At 29.1% G+C, this 10,236-nt stretch overlaps 1 long non-coding RNA gene across 2 annotated transcripts; it reads left to right on the top strand.

Moving 5' to 3' along the window:
* The first annotated feature begins 2,869 nt into the window (after window positions 1-2,869).
* Window positions 2,870-4,505, top strand: LOC112707005 (uncharacterized). 2 transcript variants are annotated; one of them, XR_003155957.2, is made up of 2 exons: window positions 2,870-3,434; window positions 3,849-4,505. It is a non-coding gene; the product is annotated as an uncharacterized lncRNA (long non-coding RNA). The 2 variants fall into 2 exon arrangements; XR_003155956.2 differs by having other exon boundaries at window positions 2,967-3,459.
* The last annotated feature ends 5,731 nt before the right edge of the window (window positions 4,506-10,236 follow it).

The raw sequence follows: 10,236 nt of genomic DNA, 5'->3' as shown, positions 1-10,236 counted from the left end.
TTTAAGCATTAATCACTTCCCAATATATAGCATATCGAAATATATTGAAGAAATTTAAAGGATTTTATAACTTTTGTTTTATATTTCCTTATATGCTTGTTTTACATATGTTATACTATACGTAATGTAAAAATGATGTAAATATTTTATATATCCCAAATTTTATTTGGAGTTTATATGTATCTTGTTTATAGTTAAGGGACCACCACCGAAAAGCCTTCAAAAAAGACTTCTTTACTATACCTCTAACCAAAGACTTTAAACTTTTCCCCTAATAAATTTCCTGTCAAACATGGGAATGACTACGCATGAGATGAGGTGCGATGTGATGATGAGGGTATACATCTTTTAAGTATTCCATTAAAGAATAAAAGGTATCCATCAAACCAATTCATTCATCTATATAATAAAACTAAAATCATACCCTAAAGGCCTAATAATTGAATCGAACAAAAGCAAAATACATAACTAAATCACGTGATTCGTCGTATCTCGGCTTAGCCGCCGAGGGCTGCTGAGGACCAAGGGAGAGAGACAGAGAAACATCATGCATATGCATTTCTTTATTGTAAGGGGAAACCGCCGGGAAAGAAAAAAAGCCATGCGCCTTTTGTGTTATATAATAATAGTGGGATTTGTTAGTGTTAGAATTTTGAATAAATTACTATTTGTTCCTATAAAAGATACATATACTGACAAATGTATCTATATAAGAATAAAACAACAATTATAATTATAGAAGATGATTTTTGTGTGTCAAAAATACCCAGATGTTAGTTACACAATTGATTTGTTAGGATATTCTTGGCACACAAAGCTATCTTCCGCAAATACAATTGTCGTTTTATTTTTATATAAATACGTTTGTCAGCGTTTGTATTTTTAATTTCATGGATACAAATGATAATTTATTCTTAGAATTTTCTATGGTAGATTTTTATTAATGGAAAAGTCTAGGGGGCAACAATTTTATTGATTTTTGTCTTTATAAAAATAAATTAAATATTTAAGTCTGATACTTTTATAAGTCTATGAAATAATTGAGTAATTTATTTAAAATATTAAATATTATCATGTATTATTTAGTTTTGAGATCTTCTAATGATAAGTATAAATAATAAGGTAATATAAGATAAAAAGAGTTTTAAGTGTATTAAAAATATCGGTGTTCTAGTTATTTTAACCGTTGATCTGAATTATAAAAAATATATATAATATATATTAATTAAAATAATTAGAACACTAGTATTTGTAGTACACTAAAAAAATTTTTCTATAAGATAATGCTGTAGAATTCTTTATGATTTAAATCTTTAATGGTTCTTCGAATACTAAATCATCACACAAATATTAGTTTTCAATCAATTAACTTATATGATAATTATGAACTACAGATATTTAACTTTTGGTATAGATATGATAAGTTCTATTATATGTGGTATCAAAGCGGATTATACTGAAAAAAAATCCTATACATGAAGTTTGGAGAGATGATATAATATGTGCACAAAATATTTTTTTTGAAATAAAAGGTTGTATTTTAAGTATGAATACAATCCAAAAACTAAAATAAAATAAAAATTTAAAGCATTCGATAAAATGTACAAAAATTTGGTACAAAGATGTCTTTTTTCATTCTCTAAAAGCAAGAGAATGTATAACGGAAGGTAAGAAATTGATTATCATTTGATTTAATAGTTTTTAGTGGAATGATTTAGAGAGGTGAATTCATTATTTTATCACCTTAAGCGCGCGCTTAGTTTGGAGAAGTCAAATCCAAATTTTAGTACTTCTTAGCAAAATAATATATAGAAAATTATAAAATGACTTTCCCTTAATTTTAATATTCCAATAGTATAAACAAAATTATGACTAAAAATTGTATAAAATTGTCATCTTATTAATTTATTAATTTATACGATTATTCAACCGTGAACATAAAAAATAATTACACTCTTTTACGGTAAGAAAAAATAACAAATATCTAGTTAAAAAGTGTTTTAAAGACATTATTAATTGAGATGAGAAAAAATAAAAAGTTTTTGTCTTTCGATACATTTAATGTATTAAAAAAATATATTTGACCTACATATTTGATGTAATTTTTTAAAAATTTAGTTAATTTGCACTCTAAAATAGTATTTGGTAATTAGTATTGGAATTGAGATTGGAATTGGGATACAGTATTGTATTTGGTGGTAGAAATTAGAACTAAATTTTAAATTTGGGACACAAAATTTTAATTTCTTCAATACTTCTAAAACATAAGAACATAAAAAATTAAAATTTTTGGAGATAAAAATTAAAACTTTAATAACATTTTATTTTTAAAATATTCTCGTTATATTTTTAAATTTCCAACATTATCTATGTGCAATCTAATTAGGATAAAGCTCTGTGACCTTGTTTTCTTTCTCCTCTTCAATCGTGGTTCACTCCCAGGATATCTCACATCGTAATGGTAAGGGTAGAGAGAAAGGGGCATCGTCGTAGCCGAAAAAGACTTGACATTGATGTTGTCGGACTTGCATGGAAGCACAGAACACAATGCAATTCATTTTTTATAAACAGAAGAGATGCAACATTCATGGTGGAGAGACATATCAGTGTTTCACAGAATAAATCATAGAAAGAGACACAGAAAAGAAATAGTCGGCCAACAACCCCTAACTTCACAGTGACGACCTCCAATGTGGTTCCCAGAAGCGGCGCCAAAATCATCACGATCCTCTGGAGTACCTCATGGTGTTATTGAGAAGCCTTACACACACTAGGATGCTCTTTATTCGAGGGGATCTTCTTTTTCGCCAACCACGGCATCGGCCAACGCCCACTAATAATTTATCGGTATTCAAAATCATTCCGGATTGAACACAACAAACCAACCAAACCGAAAAAATAAAAAATTGAAAAAATTGACAACCGAAAATATCATGTTTGGTTGTTTTTCTTGTGGTTCGATTTTCGATTCTGACATTGAAAACTCTAACCGAATCGATTCACTTAAAAACCAAACAAAACCATTGAACCAACTCCCAAATAAGATAACCTAACCTAAATTCCTAACCCTAGTGGAGCGTCATAGCCTCACTCTCGCAGTCTCTCGAAGAAACCTAAAGCCGCAGCGCAGCAGCATCGAGCCCCAGCACCGTCATCCTCCACCGTTGCTGGTCCTAAACCTAGCGCTGCGTTGTAGCCTCACTCTTGCGAAGAAACCTCAAGCCCCAGTGTCGAACCCTAACATGTCCTAGCACCGTCGTCCTCCACAGACCACAGCATCGTCCCTGACTCGCTGGATGGCACCTTCGCGGACAACACCCTCGCGGACAGCACCCAGCCACCCACATCACCGTTTTTGTCGTCTCGGACAAAACCCACAGCATTGTCTCCTCCACGCTGTCTCTTCCATCGTTTTCACACACAGCAGCCGCCAGGTCAGATATGGAGCCTCCAAGTCTGGTATTCAATTTCTGTTCAATGTATTTGTTTAGTGTATTTGTTCAATGTACTTGTTGATTGTTGTTCATTTTTTAATGTATTTGTTGTGCTGAAATTGCTAGTAATTTTATTTTGTTGTTGATGTATTGTTGTGCTGATTGTTGTTCATTGTTCAATGTATTTGTTGTGCTGAAATTGCTAGTAATTTTATTTGTTAGTTAATGTATTTGTTCAATATATTTGTTGTTATTTTTTAAATTGCTAGTAATTTTATTTTGTTGTGTTTCTACTTTTGATTTTTTAATTATTTGTTCAATATATTTGTTCATTGTAGTTGTTATTGATTTTTTAAAATTGCTAGTAATTTTGTTTTGTTGTTTAATGAATTTATTTATGCATTTTGATATCAGTTCAAGTGAGAATATGGGCAATACTGAAGGAGCAATAGGAGCTGTTGTTGCTCTTTCGAATGAAAATGCAAGTATCAGATCTCTGATGCATTGCTTGTTGTGTCAGCTCGTCGTAGAAACACAAGGAAGCTTGCTAATAGAGGTAGAGGAAAGAGACGGACTACTGACGAAGCTCCTGTTGATGATACCACTTAAACTGAGACCGACGAAGCTAAGGTAAGAGAAAGCCTTGTAGACCTAGATCTTGGACATGGATCACCTTACTAAAGATGAAACTATTAATCCACATTACCCTAGAGCTAAATGCAATTGGTGTGGAGATAGTTGTGCTTGTGATACGCATAAAAATGACACCAATAACATGAAAAATCACGTGTTGTCACAATGCAAAAAATTTCCTAAGGAAACATTAGATCCTTACTAAAAAGATTATTTGTTTTCAATATGTAATAAAAGATGATAGGAAAGGAATAGGTACTTTATTTTTTACTGTGTGTTTTGATATTGATCTTCGTAGATAAGCCCTTGTTAGAATGATTATTGTCGATGATTGCCTTTTTTGTATGTTGTGGGGGAGGATTTTCATTATTATATGAGTCGTTTGCAACTCAACTTTTCAATTTTTGGAAGGATCATAGTTGCTAGGAATTGTTGAAAGCTTTATTTGAATGAAAAAAAAATCAAGTTGAAGTCTGTTTTCAATCAACCAAATCAAAATGTTTATTTGACAACTGATTGTTGGTTATTTGTGCAAAACTTGAACTATATTTACCTTACTGCTCATTATATTGATGCTAATTGAAAACTGCAAAAAAGAATCCTGAATTTTTGTGCTATCAAGAATCACAAGAAAAAAATAATTGGTAGGAAGATTGAGAGATCTTTGTTGAGCTGGGAGATATCGCAGATTTTTTCTATAACTGTTAGTAATGCTACTTCAAATGATGTTGCTATTTTTTACTTGAAAAGTAGAATAGATGATTGGAACTCACATCCATTGAAGGAAAAATTTTTGTATGTTAGATGTTGTGCTCATATTTTAAATCTTGTTGTGAATGATAGATTGTGAGAACTGCATGATTCAATTTTAAAGATTAAGAATGGAGTTAGGTATATACGTGCATTACCATATCGTACTAGGAGGTTCAAGACTATGATTAAGGAAGCTAGAATTAAAAAAAAGGGCACTATGCATTTAGATAGTCCTGCTAGATGGAACTCTACTTTTTTAATGCTTGAAAGTGTTTTAAAATTTCAAAAGGCATTTAAATGATTGAGGAGAGACTCAGAATATGCTATGATGGCTGGTGGGATTCCTAAGTCTGAGAATTAGGAGAATGCAAGACATTTTGTCAAATTTTTAAAAATATTTTATGATGTAACCAACAAAGTTTCTGGTTCGACATTTGTTATGTCTTCTCAACATTTTAATGATTTTTGTAAAATATTTTCTACACTTAAGTATTGGATGGAAAGCCTAGATCTAATACTTTTAGGCATGGTTAAAAAAATGAAGTCCAAGTATGATAAGTATTGAAAAAATATAAAAAATATAAATATGATGATTTTTATTACAGTGGTTCTTGATCCTAGGTATAAGTTTTAGTTGATCAATTGGAGTTTTGAGAAGTTGTATGAAAAAGAAGATGATAATTTCTTGACTTCAAAGGTGAAGGAGACGTTATTCAAGGTATTTAATAGTTATACGCTATTTGATAGGATTGGTAACTATCAAAAATTTATTCGTCAAGATCCTCTTGAAATTGGCACACAAGAGCTTGATGCAAATGAAATTTTTTTTTGCTACGAAATTTGAGAAGGAAATGCAATTCAATGAGAATGTTAACAATAATGAGGTAGATTTATATCTTATAGAAATTTTAGAAAAGAGTGACATGTAATTTGACATCTTAAACTGGTGAAAAGTGAATTTCATTAAATATCCAATTCTTGGATAGATTGCAAGAGATGTCTTAGCCATGTCGGTTTCTACAGTAGCTTCAAAATCGGTATTTAGTACTCAAGATAGGATGTTGAATAATTATATGAGTTCTCTAATTCCAATTACAGGCGAGGCATTAATTTGTACACAAAATTAGCCCTAAAATTCTCCAAAACTTGTTTTGAAGAGCTCATTAAAGATTTGGTGAAGTTAGAATTAGGTATGATCAAGTTTAGACTGATAACCTTTTTTTATTACCTTTAAATAATTTTTAATTTATTTTTCTTTATATATATTACTTGTTATGATTGTTACTTGTTTTGTATAATTTGTAAAAATTGCACCCACTCTTCTGATCCTAATGAAAAAAATTATGGTGTTGAATATGATTGAATATACCTTACCAAAGTATAAATTATTCTCTTTAATATTAAAATATATAACTAGATTAGAATATTTTTCTATTGGCGCCATATTATTATTATTATTATTATTATTATTATTATTATTATTATTATTATTATTATTATTATTATGTAATTGTCTTTTAATTTTAGGTTGGTTTGCTTAAAAATTTTTTGTCATTTTGTTGGAGAAGACACCGAAACGTGGCTATCTGTTACTAGAAATTTATTTTTATGTTTTGTTGTGTTGACTATTGAACTTTTAAACTTCTTTAATTGTCGTGTTTTACCTTCTTTTGTCATTGAATTTCATTAGATCAAGACTTTTATTAGTTATTGTGCAATTGTGTTTTATAATTTCAATGTTACGACTTTGTGAAATAACATGAAAAATTTTTGTTTGAATTGATTGAAAAAACCAAACCAAACCAAATCGATTTCAATTTATTTAGTTTGGTTCGGATAGTCTCCAAAAAAACCCGAACTAAATCAAATCGCAATTTAGTTAAACAATTAGATTAGATGATTTTTCTCTAAAAAATCGAACTAAACCGCACCACAAACACCTTTTAACTTCACGGTCGCAAACTCTAATGTCATGCGAAGAAGTGACGCTGAAATTACGAATCCTAAAAAATTCCTGGCATTGCAACTAAAAAGCGTTGCACAGACTATGACGCACTGTTGGGTATATTAGTATGAGAAGATGACAAAATCTTATATTTGTGTAGTGATTTCAAGGTACGATTATATCGCTTTAATTGTTTTCATACTTAGTTGCTATAGGGTTGATGACAATACTCTCATAGGATACAATGAAACCTAAGAATTTCTTAATTAGCAATAATAAGAAATTCTTAACTCTCTTGAACAAAAAAATTTTTTTAATAGTTGATTTAAATATACACTTAGTACTTGTGTTTCTGAAATAGTGAACAATGACTTATTTATACATATTACACGTAGCAATTATGATTAGTTACATATACAAGTAGTTATGTCTTTTCTATTTTTAATAAATACAATATTTTAAACATACACAATTCTTAAAGAGTTGTATTTCTTTAACCAATAAATACAATATTTTTAAATATATACAATCCTTAAAAAATTATATCCCTTCAACCAAATAATATTAAACGATTTTAACAATTTATTAATATTAATAATAATATCAATAATATTAATAATATTAATTAATCAAATTTATAAATATCTTTCACACAATTTTTTTTTTTTTTTGACGAGATCGTCGTCTACGTTGACCACAACGCTATTGCCAACGGCGGGGTTGAAACGGGGAGGGCTTCACTCCTCATGTACACTTTGAGGACCTAGCTAGTAAATGAGAAAGGGGGCTAGGGTGAATTATAGGGACAGGTGAAAATTGAATTACACTAGCTAGAGCTTTATTTTAACTAAGATATAAATAAAGATATTTTGGTAATTTTAATATTTTTAGAGTTTATTTTTGTATTAAATTAAATAGAATATTAAAATATAATTCAGTCATATATATTTTCTATTAAATACAATATTTAAATTTAGTTTAGTTCTGTCTTTTAGTCATTATTTTTTAATCTTTTTCAATTTCAATTTCTATTTCAAACTTAAGATTACATATTAAGATTTTAAATTAAAAATTAATTTATTAAAAATTCAAAATTTTAAATTTTTAATATATTTATTTTTTTATTTATTAAATAAAATATTTAAAATCTTCTATTAATAATAGTCTTATCATATACTCTTAAAACATATATTAATTATTTTTCTTAAATTATAATATTCATAACTAATCCTACACCGGCCTGGCAACACCTTAATGGGTTAATAATAATAACTTACATTGTAGGACTAGTAAAATGGTGTTCTTATGATGAGGCTTTTTTATATAAATAAACAAGAAAAAAATTAATTACTAAAATGCGCATCAGACAAAATTCTTCTAAGAATATGCATGACTAATTTATAGATGACACATGTTAAGTGGAGTTTCACTTTATTACATGTTCGACGTCCACGAAATAGAATAAACAGTAACAGAAATCATGCAGGTCTCAACGTCGCACCTGGCAAGCACGAAATGGACCAAGTCAGGCCCGGCGCACACGAGTTGGTCCAACTCAGGGGCAGCAGCAACGAATTGGCCCATCTCGCTGGCAGCTTCTGCGAATTGGCCACCTCGTGGGGTGGGATTAACGTGGAAGGGAACCTTAATTGGTATTGCGGCACATTTGTTCCATAATGTGAGTTTAAGAGTGTGTTTGGCAAACACGCTGAAGATGATAAAAGGGCGTTTAAGTAGGGCTGTACACGGATCGGATCGAATACAATATGCGCATTTTTTCAGGCCGGATCCGATCCGATCCGATCCGCATACTTGTGGATCGGATCGGATCGGATATCGGGTATATCCGCATAATTAAAAAAAATTATTTTAAGATTTTGTTTGACTGTTTTTACAAAAAAAAATATCAAGAAAATTCTTTTTTTTTATCTGTTTAAGCCTATTCACTCCTAGAATATTATTAATAATAGTTCTTTTGAATAACAAAAACAAAATAATAACACAAGATTTAAGTTTAATTATTCTAAGTTGAAGTACAATATAAAAAATTAAAAACAAAATATCATGAAATTCATAAAATTCATAAAATAACACTAAAATTCATCACATTAGGGTTTAAAGTCTTAAAATATGCTATTTATATATGATGTGTGATATGCGGATCGGATCCGCAGATATCACTGCCGAATCCGCAATCCGATCCGACTATAGTACGGATCGGATCGGATCGGATCGGATCGGATGGCTCTGCGGATCAGATAATATCCGCAAAATTCGGATCGGATGTGGATAATTACCGCAGATATGCGGATATTATCCGATCCATGTGCAGCTCTACGTTTAAGTGTTTTGAACACTGTTCTTTAATATTTGGCAACTCTTTTTCTCTGAACGCATACGTGATTTTGCATTCCAAGAATCCGTTCACTTGAAGAAATTATAGTTTCTGCGTTCACTCAACGTACGTTTAGGTTTGTTACTAGTCATTATTGGTTTTTTCCATAATTTTTTCTAAATAAAAAAATACTTAGAGTATTAAAAAAATTATTCTAATTTTTGTGCATTGTTTATTATTCTAATTTTTTATAATATATATTATTATTCCTATTAGAAATGATAAATTAAATAAAAAATTAATTATAAATAATAATAAAAATATAATTAGTAAAAAATTAGAATCTAAAAATAATAATAAAAATAAGATTATTAAGAATACTTAAAAAGAGTATTAAAATATATTATTTTATATATTATTTTAATTTAATAAATAAATATTAATTTTTATGATAAAAAATACTTATAAAATTATTCATTTTTATATGTTATTTTTAATTTTATAAATAAATATTAATTTTTATTATAATAGTAAAAAATTATAATATACTAAGATAGAGTACTATAACAATAAGGATTCAACTTCGGTGGCGGTACACTTGACCCATTTTGTGGGCGCCACTCTTGATGTGCTTTCTGCTGCTGTCTATTCTATTTCGTAAATGCCAGACCTGTAATAGAGTGAAACTCCAACTTGCGTGCGCCATCCATAAATTGGCCATGTGTATTCTTAAAAAAGTTTTACCTGTGTACAGTTTGGTAATTAAAATTTTTTATTTATTTATATAAAAAAGCTCTTATGATGACATCCGTTTTTTTTTAATTCTATCTCTAGATATTATATTGAAAATTAAAAAAAATTGGATATCCACCGAAATTACATGCAATAAAAATTTTATTAAAAATTGTCAAAATTCTCATAGAAGAGGATCTACCCACACAAATACATAGAAATGAGAAGGGGGATAAAAATATCCATTCATGAAAATTCACTAAATTCTCACAAAAAATAAAGTTACTAAAATATCTTCACTTATATATATTGAAAAGATTATTATTTTATTTTAATATGTATATGTGGATATTTAATATGTATGTAGATTATATTAAATTTGTGATTTGAATTGTTTTAATACG

The sequence above is a fragment of the Arachis hypogaea genome, chromosome 8 (assembly GCF_003086295.3).
Source record: "Arachis hypogaea cultivar Tifrunner chromosome 8, arahy.Tifrunner.gnm2.J5K5, whole genome shotgun sequence".
NCBI classification, from domain to species: domain Eukaryota; kingdom Viridiplantae; phylum Streptophyta; class Magnoliopsida; order Fabales; family Fabaceae; genus Arachis; species Arachis hypogaea.
This window is presented reverse-complemented; position numbering and strand designations above follow the sequence as displayed.